At 46.6% G+C, this 25,183-nt stretch overlaps 1 protein-coding gene across 8 annotated transcripts in view; it reads left to right on the forward strand.

Moving 5' to 3' along the window:
* Window positions 1–25,183, forward strand: part of JAKMIP1 (janus kinase and microtubule interacting protein 1) — a 170,273-nt gene that overhangs the window by 58,892 nt on the left and 86,198 nt on the right. Inside the window, exon 1 of one of the 8 annotated variants that reach the window (XM_053567224.1) lies at window positions 16,567–16,599. The exons of the other annotated variants lie outside the window; for them this stretch is intronic. The gene's annotated coding sequence lies outside the window, so the exon portion shown is untranslated. Of the gene's footprint in view, window positions 1–16,566; window positions 16,600–25,183 lie in introns of those variants that run through there. 8 annotated transcript variants of the gene reach the window in all.

A 25,183-nucleotide genomic window follows, 5' to 3' on the forward strand; every position in this document is an offset into this window, starting at 1 on the left:
GCTGTGAGGTAGACTCTGTCCAGACCTTCTGGTGGTTTTCTCCGCCCAACCACTTAGTGTTCCTTGGCTTGGAGAAGCATCACCCTGAGCTCTGCCTTCATCTCCACATGGAGTTCCTCTGTGTACAGGCCTGTGTCTGGAGTTCTCCTTGTTGGGGTAGTGGCCTCATTAGATTAAGGCTCACCTGATGACTTCATTTTAATGTGATCACCTCTGTAAAGACCATGTCTCCACAGAGGTCATGGTGTGAGGACTGGAGATTAGGATATTAGCATAGGAATCTGGGGCAGCATAACAATGTTAACCAGAACAATAACAGCTTAACTATATCAAGAACATTTTTCACCACGCAGCGTTTCTTCAAACGCTGGCGCAAGGCATGGGGCTCGGCAGGTGTGGTCATGTAGGGGCTGAAAGTGGGTGATGCCCTCTATACACTTCCAGCCTACACAGTGACTGGGCAAGCAAAGGTGTCACCATCCAGTACGCCCCTTTGACTGAGAGCCCATGATGCGTAGCGGTGGAAGTCCGGCCACCTACTCCTGGAGTCTGGGGAATATGAGACAGGGTCTTGATCTGTTGCTCAGGCTGGAGTGCATTGGCATCATCATAGCTCACTGCAAGCTCAAACTCCTGTGCTCAAGTGATCCTCCTGTCTCAGCCTCCCAAGCATCTTTGACTACAGACTTAGAGAAAAGTGGTGAAGACAGTACAATACACAGAGTTGTCATATCCTCAGCCAATTTCCCGCCAGTATCTTAATGACCATGGAGCATTTGTCATAACTAAGGAACCAAGATAGGCTATCGGCACCTGCCTGGAATTCCGTAAGAGCTGTGCCACCCAGACCTCCGTAAGTACTGCACCACAACTGTGATCGGCGCCTGCCCGGACCTCGGTAAGAGCTGCACTGCGACCCCCAACCCATGACCCGCGCCTGCTGGGCCTCTGCATGCCCTGACCAGGAATTGCGGGAGCCACTCAACCCCACATCCTCCCTCTTGTACCCTCCCTGCCTCCACACTGGCCCGTTCATCTGACCAGGGACTCTGGTAGCTGCATGCCCTCCAGAGCCCTCCCTGCCTCTGCGGGGAGCCCTTTTCCTGGCCAGAGACTGCTGGAGCCTTGGGCTCTCTGTGCCAAAGTCACTGGGCGCCTGGCACTCCAAGAACCATGTGCACCACCCCCCACCCTGTTGCTGGATCCGGGTGTGTCACACTCCAGAGCTGCTTCCACAACCAGAATTCCCTGGCTCAGGCAGCCCCAGAGGAACTACACAGAGTCACTCCGTACAAAGATCCAGCAACAATAGAGTGATCCCGCTGCAGTCTAATCTTGGAGAGATACCTCCCCAACTCAGAGGAGGGCCAGAGGCAACAGTGAAAAACAGTCATGAGGTGAAATCAACAGAAAAACTCTGGCAATATGAATAATCAGAGTAGATCAACTCCCCCAAGGAACAACAAAGCAGACACAGCACAAGATCCCATGCACAAACAAATAGCGGAGATGTCAGAAATTGAATTCAGATCTGGATAGCAAATAAGATTGAATTAGAATTCCAAGCAGTAACCCAAAAGATATCTCAAGAATTCCATGAATTCAAAGACCAAATGACCAAAGATTTTGACACACTGAGACAAGAAGTTGCAGCCCTCAAAGATCTGAGAAACACAGTAGAATCCCTCAGTAATAGAATGGAGCAAGCAGAAGAAAGGATTTCCGACATTGAAGACAAAGCTTTCGAACACTCCCAAACTCTCAAAGAGGAAGAGAAATGGAGGGCAAAAACAGATCACTCTCTCAGAGAGCTCTGGGAAAATTCTAAGAAAACCAATATTCATCTTATAGGGATCCCCGAAAGCAATGAAGTGGCTTCACAAGGCACAGAGTCTCTTCTCCATGAGATTATGAAGGAGAACTTTCCAGACATGCCAAGAGATTCTGAAATTCAGATAGCAGAACTCCAGCATACTCAACTCGAATAAGACAACCCCCAGACACATCATAACCAATTTCACTAAAGTTAATATGAAGGAGAAAATTCTGAAAGCAGCCAGACGAAAGAAAACCATCACCTACAAGGGGGAGAATATTAGAATAACTTAAGATCTCTCTGCCCTGAAACCTTTCAAGCTAGAAGAGGATGGTCATCGACTTTAAATCTCCTAAAACAAAATAACTTTCAACCCAGGATCCTGTACCCAGCTAAACTGAGTTTCATTTATGATGGAGAAATTAAATACTTTAATGACATTCACATGTTGAAGAAATTTGCCATAACTAAACCAGCTCTCCAGGATATTCTCAAACCCATCCTCCATAAAGACCAGTGTAATCCTCCACCACAAAAGTAAACCCACCCAGAAAATTTTGATCAAATTCCAACTCCCACAGTCGCAAAAGGATTAAAAATGTCCACTGGACTCTTGAAAGGCTTATCAATATTCTCAATTAATGTGAATGGTTTAAATTATCCTCTAAAGAGGCACAGGTTGGCTGATTGGACACAAAAACTCAAGCCAGATATCTGCTGCATACAAGGATCTCATCTTACAGTAAAAGACAAATACAGACTCAAGGTGAAGGGATGGTCATCTATACTCCAGGCAAATGGAAAGCAGAAAAAAGCAGGCATTGCAATCCTATTCACAGACACAATAGGCTTTAAACCAACCAAAATAAGGAAGGATAAGGATGGACACTTCGTATTTGTTAAAGGTAATACTCAATATGATGAGATTTCAATTATTAATATTTATGCACCCAACCAGAATGAACCTAAATTTATAAGAGAAACTCTAACAGACACGAGCAACTTGATTTCCTCCAGTTCTATAGTAGTTGGAGATTTTAACACCCTTTAGCATTGCTGGATAGATCCTCCAAAAAGAAGCTAAGCAAAGAAATTTTAGATTTAAACTTAACCATTCAACATCTGGACTTAACAGACATCTACAGAACATGTCATCCAACAAAACTGAATACACATTCTTCTCATCAGCCCATGGAACATACTCCACAATCGACCACATCCTAAGCCACAAATCTAACCTCAGAAAATTAAAAAAAATAGAAATTATTCCTTGCATCTTCTCAGACCATCATGGAATAAAAGTTGAACTCAATAACAACAGGAATCTGCATACCCATACAAAAATATGGAAGCTAAACAATCTTAATGCTGAAGGATAGATGGGTTATAGATGAAATTAAAAAGGAAATCCCCCAATTTTTGAAACAAAACAACAATCAAGACACGAATTATCAGAACCTCTGGGACACTGCAAATGCAGTCCTAAGAAGGAAATTTATAGCACTACAAGCCTCCCTCAAGAAAACGGAAAGAGAGGAAGTTAATAACTTAATGGGACATCTCAAGAAACTGGAGAAGGAAGAACATTCCAACCCTAAACCCAGCAGAAGAAAAGAAATAACCAAAATCAGAGCAGAATTCAATGAAATTGAAAAGAAAAGAATTATACAACAGATCAATAAATCCAAAAGTTGGTTTTTTGAAAAGATCAATAAAATAGATAAACCTTTGGCCAACCTAACCAGGAAACAAAGAGTAAAATCTCTAATTTCATCAATCAGAAATGGTAACAATGAAATAACAACAGACCCCTCAGAAATTCAAAAAATCCTTAACGAATACTACAAGAAACTCTATTCTCAGAAATATGAAAATCTGAAAGAAATCGACCAATACCTGGAAGTATGCCACCTACCAAGACTTAGCCAGAACGAAGTGGAAATGTTGAACAGGCTGATATCAAGTTCTGAAATAGCATCAACTATACAAAATCTCCCTAAAAAGAAAAGCCCAGGACCAGATGGCTTTACGTCAGAATTCTACCAAACCTTTAAAGAAGAACTAGTACCTATATTACTAAAACTCTTCCAAAATATAGAAAAAGAAGGAATATTACCCAACACATTCTATGAAGCAAACATCATCTTGATCCCCAAACCTGGGAAAGACCCAACAAGAAAAGAAAATTACAGACCAATATCACTAATGAATATTGATGCAAAAATGCTCAATAAGATCCTAACAAACAGAATCCAACAACACATCAAAAAAAGTATGTGGGATTTATCCCAGGGTCTCAAGGCTGGTTCAATATACGTAAATCTATAAATATAATTCAGCACATAAACGAACTAAAAAATAAAGACCATATGATTCTCTCAATTGACGCAGAAAAAGCTTTAGATAATATCCAGCATCCCTTCATGATCAGAACACTTAAGAAAATTGCTATAGAAGGGACATTTCTTAAACTAATAGAGGCCATCTACAGCAAACTCACAGCCAATATCATATTGAATAGAATTAAATTGAAATCATTTCCACTTAGATCAGGAACCAGGCAAGGTTGCCCATTGTCTCCATTGCTCTTTAACATTGTCATGGAAGTTTTAGCTATCGCAATTAGGGAAAAAAAGGCGATCAAGGGCATCCGCATAGGATCAGAAGAGATCAAACTTTCACTCTTCGCAGATGATATGATTGTATATCTGGAAAACACTAGGGATTCTACTACACAACTTTTAGAAGTGATCAAGGAATACAGCAATGTCTCAGGCTACAAAATCAACACCCATAAATCAGTAGCCTTTATATATACTAACAACAGCTAACCCGAAAAAAACAGTTAAGGACTCTATTCCTTTCACAGTAGTGCCAAAGAAGATGAAATATTTGGGAGTTTATCTAACAAAGGATGTGAAAGATCTCTATAAAGAGAACTGTGAAACTTTAAGAAAAGAAATAGCTGAAGATGTTAACAAATGGAAAAACATACCATGCTCATGACTGGGAAGAATCAACATTGTTAAAATGTCTATACTACCCAAAGCAATATATAATTTTAATGCAATTCCTATAAAAGCTCCATTGTCATATTTTAAAGATCTTGAAAAAATAATACTTCATTTTATATGGAATAAGAAAAAACCTCGAATAGCCAAAACATTACTCAGCAATAAAAACAAAGCAGGAGGAATCACACTACCAGACCTGAGACTGTACTATAAAGTGATAGTGATCAAAACAGCATGGTACTGGCACAAAAACAGAGAAGTAGATGTCTGGACCAGAAAAGAGAACCAAGAGATGAATCCAGCTACTTACCGTTATTTGATCTTTGACAAGCCAATTAAAAACATTCAGTGGGGAAAAGATTCCCTATTTAACAAATGGTGCTGGGTGAACTGGCTGGCAACCTGTAAAAGACTGAAACTGGACCCACACCTTTCACCATTAACTAAGATAGACTCTCACTGGATAAAAGATTTAAACTTAAGACATGAAACTATAAAAATACTTGAAGAAAGTGCAGGGAAAACTCTTGAAGGAATCGGCCTGGGTGAATATTTTATGAGGAGGACTCCCCAGGCAATTGAAGCAGTATCATGAATACATTATTGGGACCTGGTCAAACTAAAAAGCTTCTGTACAGCCAAGAACATAGTAAGTAAAGCAAGCAGACAGCCCTCAGAATGGGAGAAAATATTTGCAGGTTATACCTCCGATAAAGGTTTAATAACCAGAATCCACAGAGAACTCAAATGTATTAGCAAGAAAAGAACAAGTGATCCCATCTCAGGGTGGGCAAGGGACTTGAAGAGAAACTTCTCTAAAGAAGACAGGTGCACAATCTACAAACACATGAAAAAAAGCTCATCATCCTTAATCATCAGAGAAATGCAAATCAAAACTACTTTGAGATATCACCTAACCCCAGTAAGAGTAGCCCACATAACAAAATCCCAAAACCAGAGATGTTGGCGTGGATGTGGAGGAAAGGGCACACTTCTACACTGCTGGTGGGAATGCACACTAATACGTTCCTTCTGGAAGGATGTTGGGAGAATACTTAGAGACCTAAAAATAGACCTGCCATTCGATCCTATAATTCCTTCACTAGGTTTATACCCAGAAGACCAAAAATCACAATATAACACAGACATCTGTACCAGAATGTTTATTGCAGCCCAATTCATAATTGCTAAGTCATGGAAGAAGCCCAAGTGCCCATCGACCCACGAGTGGACTCGCAAATTGTGGTACATGTATACCATGGAATACTATGCAGCCTTAAAGAAAGATGGAGAGTTTACCTCTTTCATGTTTACATGGATGGAGCTGGAACATATTCTTCTTAGCAAAGCATCTCAGGAATGGAAGAAAAAGTATCCAATGTACTCAGCCCTAGTATGAAGCTAATTTATAGCTTTCATATGAAGGCTATAACCCAACTATAGCACAAGACTATGGGGAAAGGGCCAAGGGAGGGGAAGGGAGGAGGGAGGTTAGGGTGAAGGGAGGTTAATGGGTGGGGCCACACCTACGGTGCATTTAGAATGGATACAGGCGAAACCTACTAAATGCAGAATACAAATATCTACATATAATAACTAAGAAAATGCCATGAAGGGTACGTTGAACAGTTTGATGAGAATATTTCAGATTGTATATGAAACCAGCACATTGTACCCCTTGATTGTACTAATGTACACAGCTATTATTTAACAATAAAAAAATAAAATAAAAATAAGAGTTCGAGGTTGCTGTGAGCTATGACACTACAGCACTCTACCCACAGTGACACAGTAGAGTCTGTCTCAAAAAAATAATTATAAAATAAAATAAAATTACAAATAAAAAAAAGAACATTTTTTAATGTTCATTGCAATATTTTGATGCTGTAATTTTCAATTGTTTGGAGCTGGGGTGGAAGCCTTGCAGATAATGAAGTTTTATGAAGCCCATGAGAAACCCCTAAAGCAGGGTGAAGTTGGAGGAGGGGGCATCCAGGCTTCAGAGGGGTTTAATGGCGGGCAGGGCTGACCTGTGCTGGGGTATTTGTGTGTTTCTAGGGTGTCATATGGAACAAGTTACAACTTGACTGGGGCCATGGAGGATAACTAGGAGATACATTGCAGTAGACCCAGGAATCAGGGTAGTAAAAAACATGTCATTCAGTAGCTCCTGTGCCTTGCTCTGTCTGTGTTAACTCATTCATTCTGTGCTTGCAGAGACCCTATTAGGTATTATCATTTTCCTCACTTTTCAGGTGGGGGAAACAGAAGCCCAGAGAGGACAAGTCACCTGCCCCCAGGACACACAGCTAACAAGTGGTAGAATCAAGATTCAGATTCAGTCTCAGGCCAGAGCTGACCCTTGAGAGGACTCCACTCGATAGCCGTTCTGAGGTTCTAGAATGTGAAGTTCTGCCAGTGGGTGTAGGTGTCTCTCCGTAGGTAGCATCTGCAAACTTCTTGGTTTTCTGTTTCTTTGTTTTAAAAGTAGTGGGTAGGATTGACCCTCCAGAGCAACATGTCAGAGCTGGCATCCCAGGAGCTACCACCTCTGCCACCCCAGGATCTGGGGGTTGGGAGCCACTGTCCTAGGGCTGGCTCCACCCTGAGCTGCCGGCCAGGGAGGAGGGGCTGTGGTCACACCCCCTGTAGGCCATAGCGCCCCAGCAAGTGGGCATCTTGCCCCACCACCTGTTTCCCATTTATGTCCAAGTCAAGCCTTGTGACTGATGAATGAGTGATGGAACCCGAGTGACATGTAGAAATGTCATTCCTAGGTCTCCATTTGGTCCCACACTGGGGTCCTTTCCATAGGCTGCTGAGAGCGTGCCTAGACTGAGACAGAGCGTCTCTCTCAAACACTGGAATGTTTGAGCAAATCATAGTTCCTCATTTCCCAGAGCGAAGGACTTGAAGGGGGTTCCTACTTAGCATGTGTCTGCTGTCTCCCCGGGTGTGAGACGACTTTTTAGCGACCGTGTTAGGGTATTGCAATTAAAGTTCCACAGTTGGAGCCTTGTAAATTTCTTGAATCCCAGTGAAGACACAGGAGTGGCCGGTGCCATCTAAGCCCCGTTGGCTCCTGGTTAGGGAGTCAGCAGCACATGATGTCTTCCAGCCACTGTGCTCCAGCAGGCCTGCTGAGCCTGCTGCCTGTGCAAGCCCTGGGTGTTGGCACCAAGAGGACAGGCCTGGCCCAGCACATGTCCAGTCAGGGCACCCAGTAGGAAGTCCTCAGGGCAAAGTGACAGGCAGCTCCTTACTGCAAAAATGGGGGTGGGAAGGTGAATTGTGGGGCACCGAGTGGAATGCGAGTCGTGTCACCGAGGAGGGGGGGCAGGCTGCAGTGCCTCACAGGCATGGCTGGAATCTCGGCTGTGAATCCTGGCTCTGAGCCTCAGTTTCCTCATCTGTAAAATGAAGTAGTTGGTCAAATTCCACAAACTTGTCAAGTTTTAGCACAAAACTCTGTTTAAGCTCTGCATAGATGATGGGTAGCTCTGTCACCAGTAACTGCCTTCTGCGAGCCATTCTCAAAGGGTTTTCTGTGTACAGCCAGTACCCGCTGCATGGGGCTTATGATCGGTCAGCCAAAGTGAAGGCAAGGAACGTCTTAGGGATTTTTTTTTTTTTCTGGAACTCTAGATTCTGTACCTCAGTTTGGCTCTTCACTAGTGTGCAACACTGTTAAAAATAAGAAAAGTGAGGAAGAAAAAGATACCTGAATGAGGGCCAGTGGTAAGAGCTGGCCACTTAATGCCTACACTGTCTCAGACACAACACACAGGGAGTGAGCCCTCCCTCTCGGATAGGTTAAGCAGATTGCTCACAGACAGGTTGCTCGCAGACATCGCAGACATCTCGTCACAGGTCCCTAATCATCCTGAGGGAAGTATTACCACTGGGCTTTTTTTTTTTTTAAACATGCTTAAATATTTTCATGGTTATTTGGGTTTGAGCAGACTGAAATATGGGTTGACAGATGCCTGCATTTGGATGTCAGACACATGGGTATGTGTTGAAGGGGCCCTCCATTCATGACTTACTTCCCTCCCCCCCATCCCCGCCCCTCTATTTCTTACCGTCTGCGACACCAGTCTCTGCAGAGGTGGTCAGACGATGGTAGTAAGTTCTGTGGGAGCCAGATGCTCTGTTGGGAGCAGGGTTTGCGGAGGAGCCGGTGGAACAGGCCTTAGGAGGTTTGGGTTTAAGTCCAGTTGGCTGTGCTTCTCAGAGCCCCTCTGTTTTCTCTTATGTAAAACAGGGGTGCTAAACAACTTCTGTGGGTTGTGACAGTTGATGCAGTGATACAAGGGGACTAGATTATGTTAATCTGGAAAATGCTGTGTGCATGAAAGCTTTCTATCAAGCACGGGCAGGCTGGGCCTGGGAGAGCCCATCCCTGGAGTGAGTCAGCCCAAGCAGGATGTCATTCACTTCAGTCTGTGAGGGCTGCTGTAGCAAGGATCCAGGCCCTGGGCTGCTGAAACAGGTGTTTGCTCACAGTCTGGCAGCTGGAAATCCGAGATGGAAGTGTCAGCAGGGCCGGTTCCCCCAGAGGTCTCTGCATGGCTCATCTTCTCTCTGTGTCCTCACGTAGTCTCCCCTCTGGTACGTCTGTGTCCCAATCTCCTGTCCTTATGAGGGCTCCACCCTAAGATCCCCATTTTACCTAAATTACCTCTGCAAAGACTGTGTCTCCAAATGCAGTTACATTCTGAGGTGCTGGGGCTTAAGGCTTCAACATAGGAATTTTGGGGAGATACAAGTCTTGGGAGGTTGCAGCAAACTTGGGCCTGGCCATCCTGGGTTTCCTGGTCTGGCAGGGGGGACAGGTAGTGCCAACACAGCACAATCAGTGCTGAGAGAAATGGAAGCTCAGGAGACTGTGGATGTGCAGGAGCAGCCCCCACCCACCTGAGGGTGGGAAGTGGTGTCAGGGAAAGGGTCCCCGAGGAAGTGATGCCCAACTGAATTTTGAAGAAGATGAGTAGGTGGAAAGGACAGGAGTGGTGTTTCAGCAAGAGTATCAGTCAGGTTTGGTGAGGCTGAGCTGCAGTAACAAAGGAACCCCAAAGGTCAGTTCTACTTTTTCTTTTATTTTTTTGAGACAGAGTCTCACTCTGTTGCCCTGGGTAGAGTGCTGTGGCATCATAGCTCACAGCAACCTCCGTGAGCTCAAGTGATCCTCTTGCCTCAGCCTCTCATGTAGCTGGGACTAGAGGCCTGCACCACCACCCCCAGCTAGTTTTTCTATTTTTAGTAGATATAGGGTCTCACTCCTGCTCAGACTGATCTCGAACCCCTGAGCTCCAGCAATTCACCTGCCTCGGCTTCCCTGGCCCAAAGGTCAGTTCTAGCTCACACCTGCTTTGGCCCAGGTGCACTGGGGCTCTCATCTAGTGGGTGACTCAGGGATCCCACCCTCTCCATCTGCTCATTCTACCGTCTCAACATGAAGCTTTCTAAGGTCTCTGCAGCCAGGAAAAGAATGAGTTATGTGGGCTTTTAATTGCTTCATCCTAGAAGTACGTGGGTCATGGTTGCTCACACGTCATTGGTCAGGTTTAGTCACGTGACCCCTACTTTCTGCAAGGGAATCTGGGAAACACAGGGAAACACATGGGGGATTTGCTGAGCACACCATGGGGAATGTGCTCACAGAGGTGCAGGGTCCAGGAGAACCCAGTGCTGAGGGGAAACGTTATCCCAGAGCTCTAAGCGCTAATCCCCACCACCTGCCCACTACCTACCATCTGACATTAACATCATGGCTAGAAAACAGACCCAAGGAAGGAATGGAGTTTCAGAGGGTCAATGAATCTGCTTTTATCATGCAGGGAAGGAGTAATTTCTTTGAAAACTTTTTGTTTGTTTTTTAAGGAATTGGGTTTAACATTGTTATCTCTCTGTCACTCTCCCTTTCTCCCTCTCTCTCTCAGGTATAAATAACATGTTATAGCCTTTTTTTTTTTTACACTGATTGCATTTGTTTGGTAAAGTCCCTCTTGCAATCATGTCTTGCCCCCAGAAGGTGTGGCACACACCAAGGCCCCACCCCCCTCCCTCCATCCCTCTTTCTGTTTTTCCTCCCCCCCCCATAACCATAATTGTCATTAATTGTCCTCATATCAAGATTGAGTACATAGGATTCGTGCTTCTCCATTCTTGTGATGCTTTACTAAGAATAATGTCTTCCACTTCCATCCAGGTTAATACAAAGGATGTAAAGTCTCCATTTTTTTTAATGGCTAAATAGTATTCCATGGTATACATATACCACAGCTTGTTAATCCATTCCTGGGTTGGTGGGCATTTAGGCTGTTTCCACATTTTGGCGATTGTAAATTGAGCTGCAATAAACAGTCTAGTACAAGTATCCTTATGATAAAAGGATTTCTTTCCTTCTGGGTAGATGCCCAGTAATGGGACTGCAGGATCAAATGGGAGGTCTAGCTTGAGTGCTTTGAGGTTTCTCCATACTTCCTTCCAGAAAGGTTGTACTAGTTTGCAGTCCCACCAGCAGTGTAAAAGTGTTCCCTTCTCTCCACATCCACGCCAACATCTGCAGTTTTGAGATTTTGTGATGTGGGCCATTCTTGCTGGGGTTAGATGGTATCTCAGGGTGGTTTTGATTTGCATTTCTCTAATAGATAGGGATGAGGAACATTTTTTCATATGTTTGTTAGGCATTCGTCTGTCTTCGTTAGAGAAGGTTCTATTCATGTCTCTTGCCCATTGATATATGGGATTGTTGGCTTTTTTCATGTGGATTTTATAGCCTTTTTCATATGGAAGTGAAATATTTACATTCCTGTGTCTTCTAAGCCTGAGAAAGAGGCTGTGAGTAGATTCACCATCCCCATTATAAAGGGAGATGCTGGCAATGGCAGTGAGCTGGAGTGGAGTCCTACTTATAAAATACTCAGGGGCTTGGGTAGCTTCAAGATTCTCACTGGCATGGGCTATCTCTTTGTGGTTTTCAGTCAGGTTCATCATCCCGATCTTTTGTGTTCTGTTGGACCACATTATTTCATTAATGTGCTCCTTGAGTATCATTTGTATAATGAAATTTCTGTCTTATTTCTTGAAATTTATTACAAATAATTTAGTTCTTGAATCCAGAAGGGGTAGGATTTTCTTTTTTGGTTTTAGTTTAAAAATTGTGTCAACAATGAGAGATTAACAGTGGCTGGGAATTAATTTTTACTTTCATTTCCCTTAATTGACTACGAACGTGCAGAAGTTGGCTGGCCGTATGTGAGTCTTGATACTCTCTGCTTTCTTGTAGCACAGAACATGGAATGCAAGGTAAGTCTTGTTTTTGGATCCCCTCTGACGGTCTCTTTTTATTATGTTTAGATCATTGATGTTTAAAGCTATTTTTGATAAAGTTTGACTATTTTCTATTCATGGCCCTTTTTCTTTGTTTCTATCTTGTCTTCCACTCTTTTCTGTGGTTTTAAGATGTTGCCATTTTCTCTCCTTTCTGAACATATCAATTGTATTTCTTTTCAAACGTTTTTTAGTAGTCACCCAGAGTTTGCAATATATGTTTACCGTCTATCCAAGTCTATTTCCTTTTTCTTTTCTTTCTTTCTTTTTTTTTTTTGGCAGGGGCTGGGTTTGAACCCACCACCTCCGGCATATGGGGCAGGCACCCTACTCCTTTGAGCCACAGGTGCCGCGCCCCAAGTCTATTTTCAAATGACAACGTAGGGCTCCATGTCTGCTCAAGTAGCTCCTGACAAAGCCCCCTGCTTCCTTCTACCACCCATCATCACTGATTAACTTATCCATAAGCTTTGATCATCAAATACATTGCTCCGTTATTTAACAGACTGTTCTGTTAAACCAATTAAGAAGAAGACAAATAGGGCAGGGCCCAGAGCTCAGTGGGTAGGGCGCCGGCCACATATACCCAGGCTGGCACGTTCCAACCCAGCCTGGGCCTGCTAAACAACAATGACAACTGCAACAAAAAAATAGCCGAGCATTGTGGCGGGCACCTGTAATCCCAGCTACTAAGGAGGCTGAGGCAAGAGAATCGCTTAAGCCTGAGAGTTTGAGGTTGCTGTGAGCTGTGACGCCACAGCACTGTACCCAGGGCCACACAGTGAGACTCTGTCTCAAAAAAAACTAAAGACAAATAAAAGATTTGATTTTACCTTCACTCATTCCTTCTCTAAAGCTCTTCTTGTCTTCACGCAGGTCTGAGTTTCTGACCTTCACCTTTCTTTCTCTCAGAAGAACTTCTTTCAACCTTTGCTTCAAGGCAGCTGTGATACGTTCTTTCAATTTTTTTTTTCTTTTGTCTGACAAAGTTTTTATTTCTCCATCAGTTTTGAAGGATAATTTTATAGGATACCGAATTCTAGGTTGGTGGGTTTTTTCCCCTCTCCTCAATTTAAATATTTCACCATACTTTTTCTTGCTTGCCCGGTTTCTCAAGGAGTCTAATGTAGGTCTTATCCCTGCTTCTCCATGGGTGTGTTTTTCCCTGTGGCTACTACTTTGATGGTTTTTTAAATCTTTATTTTCCTATGATTTGCAAAGTGCAGGTGTTTTGGGTGTTATCCTGCCTGGTGTTCTCTGACTTCATAGATCCAGGGTTTGGTGTCTAAGATTAATTTGGGGAAACGCTCAGATACTGTTCCTTCAAATATTTCTTTAGTTCCTTTTTCTCTCTCTTGTCCTTCTGTTATTCCTGTTATATGTGTTTGTACCTTTTGTGGTTGTTGCATAGTTCTGGCATATTTGGTCTTCATTTTTATTTGTTAAGTCTTTTTTCCTTTGCCTTTTAGTTAGGAGATTCTGTTGACTTATCTTAAAGCTCACTGACTCTTTTTTCAGCTGTGTTCCGTCTACAAATGAGCCCAGCAAAGGCATTCTTCATTTTTATTACACTGTTTTTGATTTCTGGCATTTATTTTTTTATCCTTTTTTAGACTCTTCATCTCTGCTTATATGTGGTCTGCGTGTTCAATTAGCACCTTTAGCATATTAATTATAGTTATTTTAAAGTTCCAGTTGGATCATTCTAACATCGCTGCCTTATACCCTGTTGTTGTTGGTAAGGGGACCAGACCTGGTTCCCATGGAGGTTTCTGCTCTGGCAAGCTGTGATTCTCTGTACCTGCCTATCTGCTTTCAGATTTTAGGGCAGCAGTTTGCCCTATGACCTTACTTCTCTGATGAATTTAGGGAAAGTTCTTCATTTATGTTTGGTTCACCTTATCTCGTGTGTACAGGAATCATGGCTCCCAAGCTTGACCAGATATGCTGGACCAGAAACTAAAAGTTTGACTCATTTCTCTCCATATCCTCCCTCCTCCCCGCTCCTTCATGGGATAGGACTTTGCCAGAGGGGTATGGGGTAGGTCACTACTTAGGCCAATTAGCATTGGCCCAGTTGGAGGTTTCTGATTATTTGGGAGCTGGCATGATGAGTTTGGACCTGGGGTCTGTGGGTCGCTGGCCATGAGGCCAGGTGTTCCAGAGCCTGCCCAGTTGAAAGTCATCTCCTCTCCTTGAACTTGGGTGTACTTCACTTTTTGGGGACATGTGTAGATGGACATGTTAGGACCAGGAGAGAGAAGTGACCCAAGGCAGTGTCCCCACAGTGCTCAGAGGTTGCTGTGTCATCCACACCTTCCATACAGTCCTGAGCTTCAGAGGTGAAAGTGCTGATTCTGTGACTGGGGGATGACAGGTGAGATGTCAGGTGAGGCTGCCAGCAACAGGAAGGGGTGTTTTGATCTTATAATACTTTTCTAGGGACAGGAGTGGTGGTCCATGGAGAAATCTCCTTATACCCCTGTGGCTGTGTTTACAATCCATAGGGACAGTTTCCTCCTGATTTCTGGGTGGAGATATTGAAAGAGCAGGGGCCTGAGATGAAGGCTTTTTTTTGGCAAGAGCAGCTGTAAGCTCCTGAGGGCAGGGCGTGGCGGATCTTGTTCTGTATCCTGGTCCCTGTGCCCAGCATGACACCTGGCCTGCAGGAGGCGTGCCACAATGTGCTGAACAGATCATGGGCTCAGGTGTTCAGTCAGCTGAATCAGTGCCTTTCTGATCTCCTAAGGCCTGTGCCCTCATCAGCTGATAAATTTGACCACCCACATGCCATCTCTTACCCCGTTGAGTTTGGCTTTGATGTATTAAGCGCCTGCCAGGCACTTTGACACTAGAGACCCAGGTGAATAGGATAGCGTAGAAGGAGCTGAGGATTCAGCAGGGCAGGCCACAGGGGGACCAGAGACCCGGGCGAGATGGCAAGGGCTTCCCCCAAGGCTATGGGCACAGTGGGCTGGGTCCTTGTGGTGTGGCTGCTGTTCTGACACTCTGTAGAGGTGACTATCTTTTGCTGTAAGAGGTGGGCTCTGGTGGCTGCAGGTGCGTGTCTGGGAGGAGGAGGAGCATGGAGGGTACAGAGACTTCTGAAGTCAGCCAGGGGCAGGCGGCAGGTGGCCAGGCTGGGGCAGGAGGGACTCCAGAGGGGCCCTGGGAGGCAGAAGTGGGCCTGGGCAGTGCACATGGGGAGGAGGAGGCACGTGGCTGCCGTGTGGGTCCCCCTGCCCCCGAACCCTACTCTGGGGTCTGGTCAGGCAGTGCCTCTGGTCATTTTTCTCTCCACTTGGAGAAGCACGTTGAAGATCAGCTGGGTCTCCTGTTGGGGAGATAGATTTCCCAGGCCACCGGCTTGGACCCTGTACCAGCAGAGTCACCTTCATCCCCCTCTTCCCTCTCATCTCTGTGGAGCTCTTTCACTGTACACAACCTCTAGGCCCAACTTTGGGAAGCAGAATGCTTATGTCCACCCGCCTGGAAACACACCTGCAGGAGCACTCACTTGCCTTGTCTCAGGAAGAGCTGGCACTCGTGGAGCATGGACTGTCTGGGAGCTTTGTTACCCTGAAAGGTCCCCATTTTACAGATGAGGAGACTGAGGCTCAGAGAACTCAGCCCAGGGCACAATGACCCACCTGGGAATTGAATTCACATTTGTCTGAGTCTTAAGCCTGGCCCTTTTCTGCCACCTGACGGTGGTCAGGTTGCTGTCTTGCCTCAGCGTCTTCATCCCCAGCTGGAGGTAATGACAGTACTGGCCTCTCACAGCAATCAGATGAGGGTGTGAGAGTTACAGGAGCTCGTTACCTGGAAGGGTCTTCATGGCTCCTGAGGAGTGGTACTCGTGGACCAGAGAAAGAGGTCTGGAGGGGGAGAAAGAGTATGGGGACCTTCCATTGGTCTCGCAAGGGCTTCTTTGTATGGAAGGGGCAGTGCATTCATTTGGGTGGCTTCTGGGTTTCTTTTTGGCTTGAAATAAGCAGTGCTTTCTGAAGTGCGGCCTGCCTGATGGGAGAGGCTGAGGTGGGCTTCCTGTCCCTGGAAGGACTTTGGGGAGAGGTGGAGCGACCATGTGTGGGGCTGGGGGGTTGAGGAGGGGTCCCCATGGGTTCGAAGGGGAGGGGTGGCCTGTGGGGTCTCCGAGTCCCGAGTTCCCAGGTACGCGGAGCCTGTGCCCTGGCCTCCTCTGCCCACTGACCGTGTCTTTTCTGTGGTGTTTCTCTCCACGCAGTGAGGGGGCCCATTTCTGAATCACCTGATAGCCTCCCAGGTCTGGTTCCTGCTGGTATCCCAGGTGGGCCTCACCCTGGCCTCTTCCCACACCCCCGACACTGACCTCCTTCAGGGCACAGTCTCTGCCCCTTGTCTCTTCTCTGACCCTCCTTCCTTCCAGAACATCCAGCCTTCCAGCAAACCCGGGTGTGTGACTTTTTCGCACGTGGGGGGTGTGTGGTGTTTGTGTCCCTGAACCTTGGTTTCCTCATCTCTACATTGGGAGAAGGGCCTTTGCCCTGCCTCCCCCAGGGGAGCGGACGGGGCTTATCTGCCGGTTGATGAGCTCCGGGCCTGTCCAGCCAGCTTCCCTTACAGAAGAACGAGATGGGCAGCCTTGGCTTGGGCTTGCTGCGCAGCCCTCCCTGTTCGGAGCCTGCCCTTTTTGTAGTTCCCCTTGGGGCCTTCTAGAATTGTGGAGACTCTGCGACAAGGTGCCCAACACCTAGCAGGGGTTCTGACGTGCAGCCTGCAGGCAGGTCTCAGACCACTCAGGGTCTCCCCGTCCCAGTCAGAAGTGCTGGGCTCCTGGGATTGGGGGGAGGTGTGGTGTTCTGTCTGGTGTGTGTATGTTTTTATGTGGTATGTGTGACATACCTAGAATTAATCCTTTCCAATCCAATTTTTCTGTCACCCACATAGCCCCCAGCTCTTAATTATTTTGGGCAGGAAAGAGGTTGGTAGATTACTTGCAATTATCCTACAGTTTCAAAAGAGAAAAACATAAATATGAACTCCTGATGATTTTATTATCTATTTTAGGTTACATGAAAGTATAACCTAATTAAAGAATTAAAGTGTTTGTGTTTATTTTTGTTTATAAATAGAAAAGTCTGACATAGGATCAGAAAGGGTTAATCCCTCCCTGCCACTGGAGGGACTCTCCGCCGTCGCCTGGGTGCAAAGTGACTAACCTGAGCTGGTAGAGGAGGTCAGGGTGATGCAGGCCACTTGGAGATGGAGCTGGGAGTAGTAGCCACAGGTGGCCCGAGTCTCAGCTTGGTGGGACTGATTGAGGACCTGTCTGTAGGGGGTGCCTGGGGATCCTGGTGCCTAATGTAAGAGGATCCTGGTTGAGGGATCAGCTGGCCCAGGCGGGGTGCCTAGCTGCTGTGGTCATTATCGATATGTTGGACAGGAAAGTGTGGGCTGAGAGCACCTCAGTGAGCTGTAGCTATGGCCTGTGGTGCCCATGTTGGGTGGTGGCCACCTCATGGCCTCTGAGTGCCAAGTGAATTTTGCTGCCCATGGTGGGCTAGGGAGAGGCAGGTTCTGTCTCCCTGCTGGGCTACCACTCTCCATGTGACCAGGCAGACCCACCTCCCCCAACTTGCCTGGGCCAGTTTTCCCATTTTTAAAATCAGCCTGTCTCCTGTGGCCATCCTAACCCTACTGGCCACAGTCCTGGACACAGATGACCAGGCAGTTGGGGCCTAGAGTCACCAGGTGAGGCTTGACCTCAAGGACACCCTAACCTTGCTCATGGGGCAGAGAGGGCTACTCACAATAGTTATGACCTGAGCCAAGGGCCTGGGACAGTTAGGAAGGGGTCTGAGGTGGGCTTGCAAGGCATGGATAGAGCCCTGCAAGGGACAGCGAGCGTGGCCCATAGTGGCCACCACCAGGTTCAGGCTGAGTCACAGAGCAGGGAACTGTGCAGAGGCCTGACAACTTGTAGGGGGCAAAGGCTATTAGCAGGGAACAGCGGGAAAGTCACTCCTAGTGTCCCTGGAGCTAGACAGGGCAGTGTCCAGGCGGGTAGGGGGCACTGTGCAGGCAGGAAGGGTGAGGGCGGCCGGGCAGTGGTAGTAGGGGCTGCCTCTGAGAACTGGTGAGAGAGAGCGAGACCTGAGGGTTGGGGAAACCAAGGGCCCCCTTGAGGACTGAGCTGCCACTTAAGAGTGTGGAACAAGGTCCAGGGCACCGGGAGCCTCTAGATGTGCAGGTGGAGGTGCCACACTGCCATCATAAGACCCTCCTGTGGCCTGGCATGGTGGCTCACCCCCGTGATCCCAGCACTCTAGGTGATGGATCATTTGAGGCCAAGAGTTCAAAGCTAGCTTGGGCAACATAATGAGACCTCATCTTTACAAAAAAATAAGAAAAATTAGCCAGGTAAGGCAGTGAGTGCCTATAGGTCCAGCTTCCTGGGAGGCTGAGGTAGGAGGATTGCCTGAGCCCAGGAGTTAGAGGCTGCAGTGAGCTATGATGACGCCAGTGCACTCCAGCCTAGGTGACAGAGTGAGACTCTGTCCCTAAAAAATAAGCCACCCCTGGCTGTGGGTGGCTTCCTCAGGCCTTCTCTTGGAGCCACAGCCATGCAGTGCTATCTGCATGGCCCATGCCCTCTTTCTACGAATGGAAAGTCTTGGATGAAGAGACGTGGCCACTCAGAGATCCTGGGTCCTTACCTCAAGTCCAGGATATGTGGTAGGAAAACCTAGCTTAGTTGACTTTATTTATGATGCTTTATGCAAATTTTATTTAAAACTTGCCCTTACTATTTTGCACCAATATAAGAAGAGGCAGCAAGCATCCTGTTAGTTCCCTGTAATTGAAGAATGAGGCCTTCTAAGGTTAATGTTCTAGACCTCTGAGACTTTTTTAAGTAAGGAAGGACTTAGTATTTTAATCCCTCCTTTGGAATGTGGTGGAAGTCACTGCCTCCTTCTGATTTCCTGTCTGCCTGTTTGTCCTTTGCACAGCACTGTCTTCCGATCTCCTCTGTCCCTTCTGCCCTGGGCTGGAAGAACGGACAGCTCAGCTGCTCGGATTGTGTACAAATCAAGAGAGAAAAGGCCTGGGGACTTGCCTCCTGTGTTGTGCGCACTGGCTGTGGGTGGGGTGGGTGCTTGGTCCCTCCAGAAGCTGTGCCGCTTTGCTGTGCCTAAAGCTCTGGTCCCTGGGACTGTGTGTCCGCCAAGCTCCCTAGAGCCCTTGGGGAGGACGTTGGAAACTAATAGCACTAAAGCAAAGATGGCAGAGGAAAATGGGAAAACTCGCTAAATTCTTACAATATTAATAAGTAACATTTTTTCTCTAAAGGCTCTTGTAGTTTGCACATCATTATAATTGTTAATTGTTGACGCTTACCAAGGGCTTTGATATGGGCTGGGCCTTGTTCTGAGCATGAAATCATTTCCTGGGGAAGGAATTGTCACTAGTTTCATTTTCACATGAAGAACCTGAGGCACAGAGAGGTGGCATCTCTTGTCTGAGGTCACACACCTGATTGGTGGCAGAGCTGAGGAACGCCTGTCACTCTGGCTTCTGAGCCTGGCCCTTCCACCTTCCTGTGCCCTCTCTGGGGAAGGAGCCTGCTGTCCCAACTTTGCAGTTGAGGAAACCAAAAGCTCAGAGATAAGAAATGAAATCTCCCACATGCCACAGCAAGTGCACGCTCTTGTGGGACTTAAATTCAGGTCAGTGGCTGCTCTGTTCTAAACTCTATTTATATCACATGGTGTTTTTCTCATAAGGCCTCTGCCATTCTTTGATTTCTGGCATGGTCTTTTAAAAACAAGACTCTTTTATTTTTCTCATGCTAACTATGCAGTACAGAGTCTTTGTGGATAATTTGAAACACGTACCTAGGTGAAAATCAAAACAAAATGAAAAAAACCCAAGTATCCCTACCCTTTTCAAGGGTATCCACTCTGAATAGATTGTAAATATTTGTGTAGGCCAAATACCCGCACTCAGTTACAAACCGACCCAAACCGGTGCATGTAGGCCGTTTATATATTATAATACTATATGAGCACATGGTAGATGCATATTGTACTTCAGTATCCTGGATAAACTATGCGTGAGTTGCTTATTCCACTTAATATTTGGCAAATATCAGAGTGTGCACGTTGATGGCTACAGGCCATATCTGGTCCACAGATGGATTTTGGTTGGGGCTACACAATTTTTTTTTTTTTTCCAAAAAAATGTTTTTTTGAATTAGTGCCTAACATATGAATTGGGAGATTTCACATAAAAATCGATTTCTGCTTTCTTGGAAAAATCCCATCTGGATCATGCTCTTGACTATCGCTGGGTCATGGTGGTCAGAGTAGACGCGAGTGTCGAGCACTTACCGTGGTCCCCGCTCACTTCCCTGTACTCGCTCCATGACGCTGGGGTACAGCTCGCTGGCTTATGGGGGCTGTTCATGCCTCCGCTGCGTGGCTGCAACGAGATTTATCAACACTGTTTCGTGGTGCAAGGAGCTCCCTCTGGCTGGGCGTGTAGGTCTTGCTGGCCTTTGCTCTCGGGATCCCTGGCACTGTTCCCTGGAAGGTGTGGGAGGTGGGAGAGAAGAGAGTGTTGGTCTCCAGATAGTCACATCCTGCTGGGCCTGAGTGCTGGGGGCTATCTCCCGCACGCTGCTCTTCATGCAACCAACTTTTGATAGTCACAGGAAAAATCTTGGGTCAAACTATGGACATTACTAGCAAGTCAGGCAGAATGGGGCAACTGGGATGATGGCGGTGGTAAAGAACCTGTCATATTTTGAGCACGGCTATGCCAGGAACTGTGCCAACAACCTTGCAAGCAAGAAGTCATTTAATCCTCCAGAAGTTCTCTGGAGTAGGGACTCTGACACTCCCCATCTTACAGATGAGAAACTGAGCCATAGAGAGCTCACGGAAGGAGTCAGTGCTGGCCTGGGATGTGAGCTTCATTCTGCTATTCCATTTCTGCTTCAAAGGAGCCCAGAACCATCTCTTTCATTATTTGTATTGACTGCACAGACAGTATTATAACAGTCACGGGATTCAAAATGAAACTTGACAGTGGCACGTGTGAACTGATAAAGAGCACCGTTCCCTTTTCTAGGGCTCGGCCCCAGGCAGGCTCGTGTGCCGCTGCTGCCGTGGTGCTCCCTTCTCATCCTGGCCTGTGCTGCTTCTCAACTGGCTGGCGGCCCTTCTCATTCAGCTGTCTCCCAGCTTTGGGGCCCTTATATTGTTTGGATTTTCCATTGTTACCAACAATTCAAATTATACGGCACTTGGCATCTTTAGGCACATGGCTTTTTCCTTCTGGGAATTATTTCCTTAGATTACTTCCCAAGAAGAATAAATTCCTACTGGGATAGGAAGACTTTTGTAGCTTTTTAAGTTGACATGGTCTCAAATAGACTCAGATATTCACACCAAAGTATATACTTAACTCAGGGTTTGTTTTAAGGGCTAGTTAAGTAATTAATGTTTGTTTAAAAAATAAAAACTAACTTCTTTAGGATAAACTGTTTCCTACTCACAGAAAATATTTGATTCTACCAATCTGCCTCCTTCATATCTTGGGGTCTCCACATAATTTTCAGTGAAATAAGCAGGAAGTGTTGCGGAGGCCTCCTGGTGAGGATCTCGGATTCCCACTCTTTCGATGTTATTTGGATTTGAGTGTTTTGCAGGAGCTGATTTTCTGCATCTATGTTGTGCTAACCTCATCATAAAAATACGAGGGCTTGTAGGGTTGAAGGTGGAACATCTGAGTTGAAAATCCCATCACAACCACCGATAATTGAATGGACGTGAGCATCTCACTGCAGCTTTCTGAGGCTCACCTTTTTTGTCTGCAGAGTGGAGACCAAGGTGCCTTGCTGTCTCACCTCCTACGATGTGAGCTGTGACTACAGAGGGATGTGAGGCTACTCTGTGCAGCCTCTGTTTGGTGGGAAGATATCATCTTATCTTACTGATATTCCATGCCACGTGGAAAGACGCGAAGCTTATTCAGACTCGACTCGTGTTCTGAGAAGCTGATTCAGGCATTCAGCAAAGTACCGAGTGTGTCCCAGGAGTGCTTTTTCCCTTTGTGCCCAGCATATTAACTTCCTGTGACTGCATAAAGAGTGACACAAGCTAGGTGGTAAGTTTAACAGTTCTGCAGGCCAGAAGTCTACGATCAAGGTGTCGACTGGGTCATACTCCTTCAAAAGGTGCTAGGGAAGACTCTGGCCTTGCCTCTCCCAGCACCTGGTGGCTGCAGCAACCCTGGGCTTTCCAAGGTCGTGACTGCACCGGCTTCTCTTCTGTGGCCCTCTCTTCTCTGTGTCTGTTCTGGGGATGTATTCTGGGGACTTTTTCATTGGATTTAAATTCCCTCCTAATCCAAGATGATCCCATCTTGAGATCTTTAACTTGATTATATCTTCCAAGACACATCAGCACATTTAGGGAAGTAGGATGAACTTAACCTTTTTGGAGGCCGCCACTCAGCCCACCACAGTCATCATCAGCCAAAAGCACATTCTTTAGATGTGCTGTCCAATCAACGCTCTGCCCTTACCTCCCTTAGGGTCCAAACCAGGGCCCAAACCCTTTGGTTTGTTTCTAGAACTTTGTCACCAGGAAGCTTTGCTTTAATGAGGCCAGGAAATTTTGCAGCAAGCCTAAGAAGGCCAGACAAGGCCCTGGAGCCCAGCACATTGGCAGGTGTTGTTGTTGGGCCTTGTGAAAGGCTGCAGGGTCAGGCTGGGTGTACTGGCATGCAGTGTGCATCTGGCAAATGTCCACCTCCCATGAACCAGTCCTGCTGGCTCTACTACCAAAACTCCCTCTAGTCTTCCCTCTCTGGACACCGCCTGGCACATCCCTGGGCCCAGTCTCCATCTCAGCTGTCTCTGCTTCTGCAGGCCCAGTGCTCTTCAGTGACAGGCGGACAGCCCTGATGTGTGTACAGTGCTCACATGTGGCCTGCAGGGACCCACTCATCCTCACCACCACCCTAGGGGTGCGGCTACTATTGTCTGCAACTCAGAGGTGCACAAGAAGCCCAAGTCAGATCCTATTAATGGCTCTGCAGCACACTCCAGGTAGGACTTCAACTCCGTCCAGGGCCAGCTTCATGGGCGCATGGCCTGTGCAGTTCTACAGAGCCTGTGCTCAGAGGGTCTCCTGCGCTCAGAGGGTCTCCCTCTTTGTTTAGTGTCTGTTGCTGCCAACATGAAAGTTTCAATAATTTTCAACAAGGAGCCTCACGTTTTCATTTTGCACTGGGTTGAAAAGCATGTTACTAGTCCTGACTCTCTGTATGATCTAGAACCCCCAGGAGGTGGCAGTTCATTTCTTCTCAGCCCCTGGCCCTGACCCTGGCCTTGGGGATACTTGAGAGAGGTGTGTCTGGATGCTCTGTTTGCTTTCTTCCCACATCCGCCACGAGCCATAATTATTTTATTGATGCCTTTTCATAGTTGTCTCCCCATCTAGGAGATTCTAGGAGGGCCAGTGGGCCTGTGCCAGGCAATCAATCAGTAGGACCACTCCTGGGGGAGCCCATTTTCTTTCTCTTCAGCTTTTCTCTTGTATTCTTCTCAGCTAAAACCCTTCCCAATTTTTGTGAAACTTGTTTGCCTTTCTTTAAAAAAGACTCTGTATTTCTTCCTCTCAAAAGCAGTAACAGAATTAGAAAGTTAGACGTATGTGGAAGAGCATAGAGAAGGAATTCGAGATCTCCCTGATCACAACCCCCCTGCACCCCCGACCCCCACTGTCGGCATAGTGAGGTGTGGCTGTGGAGTCCCGTTTGCCGCCATATCCCCAGGGTGCACCGTATCCCTTGCAGGTGCTCAGTAGATATTTGTGACTGAGTGAAGAGTATGAAAAAATGCATGTATTAAAGAAAACTGAGATCACAAATTGTATTTGGCTCTTTCTTCTGCCCTTTTTACTCTTTGGGACACTAATCTTTCTCCATGCAGAGTTTTGGTCGGGGTTTTGACTGATGTACTTAATGTTCCCTTGTGCTAAGCCTTGTGTCATTGGGGTGAACATCTGGGAACTTATTATCAGAACCACATGTCTGGTTAGTTCTGGAGTGAGCATTTCTGGAAGTGGCCACAGGATAGAATGGAAAGGGGCAAAGTTCCTTTTCGGAGTGTGTCTGAAGAGGGCTTCTTGTCTTCAGGGTACAGAGGGCGGGCCTCAGATGTGGAGGCCGATTTCTGAGAACTGCTGTGGTTATAGAAGCGGGCAGGGCCGAGGAGGACAGGAATGAATTGTGTATTGGCTCTAATAAGTGAAACTCAAGCAAATGGAGATCATAGTTAATGGAAGACAGATTGTACCTTTCTGGAATCCATCAGGGTAATGTTGACTGCCCCTGAACAATCCCTCGTGGCGTTGAGAAACACACTCTCTCCTGTTCAAGAGGAAGGTAACTGGCTTGTCATTGGACGCACATCCAGTGCCCCTGGGCTGGGATGTGCGTCGTGGTCATTGATGCGAGGAACCCCCCCACCCCCAGGTCCTTCTCCAGCATCCTACTGGCTACTTCCCTCATCTACCCCAGTGTCCCCCCCACTCACAAGCTGAGGTCGTGGCGGCTCTGTGTGGCTGAAGCCAGTGGCCGGCTTCGGGGCCTCATCAGCCCTCCTAGGAGTGGACCGCTGCCGCCTCCTTCCCTCTCGCTTCTTTCTCTCCTGACAGCCTTCGCGTTTAAGTCTTCCTGCCAACTTCTTCTCTTCCGACTAACCCTTTGAGGCTGGCATTCCTTTTCTCCATGCCAGAATGTTCTCCTGTCCCTTTCTTCCCCTAGAGGGTCTACCAATTAGTAGCTCTGTGGCCTTAGGTAGCTCACTTACCTTCTCTGTGCTTTAATCGCCTCATTCCCAAATGGGTTTGCCAACCGCACCACCTCTTCAGGTGTTCCGAGGGTCATAGGGTAGAATTCCCAGCTCTTGCCAGAGGACTCGACATAGAGGAGCTGGCTCAGACTCTCTGGTTTTCGCTCACTC

The sequence above is a fragment of the Nycticebus coucang genome, chromosome 17 (assembly GCF_027406575.1).
Source record: "Nycticebus coucang isolate mNycCou1 chromosome 17, mNycCou1.pri, whole genome shotgun sequence".
In the NCBI taxonomy this organism is placed as follows: domain Eukaryota; kingdom Metazoa; phylum Chordata; class Mammalia; order Primates; family Lorisidae; genus Nycticebus; species Nycticebus coucang.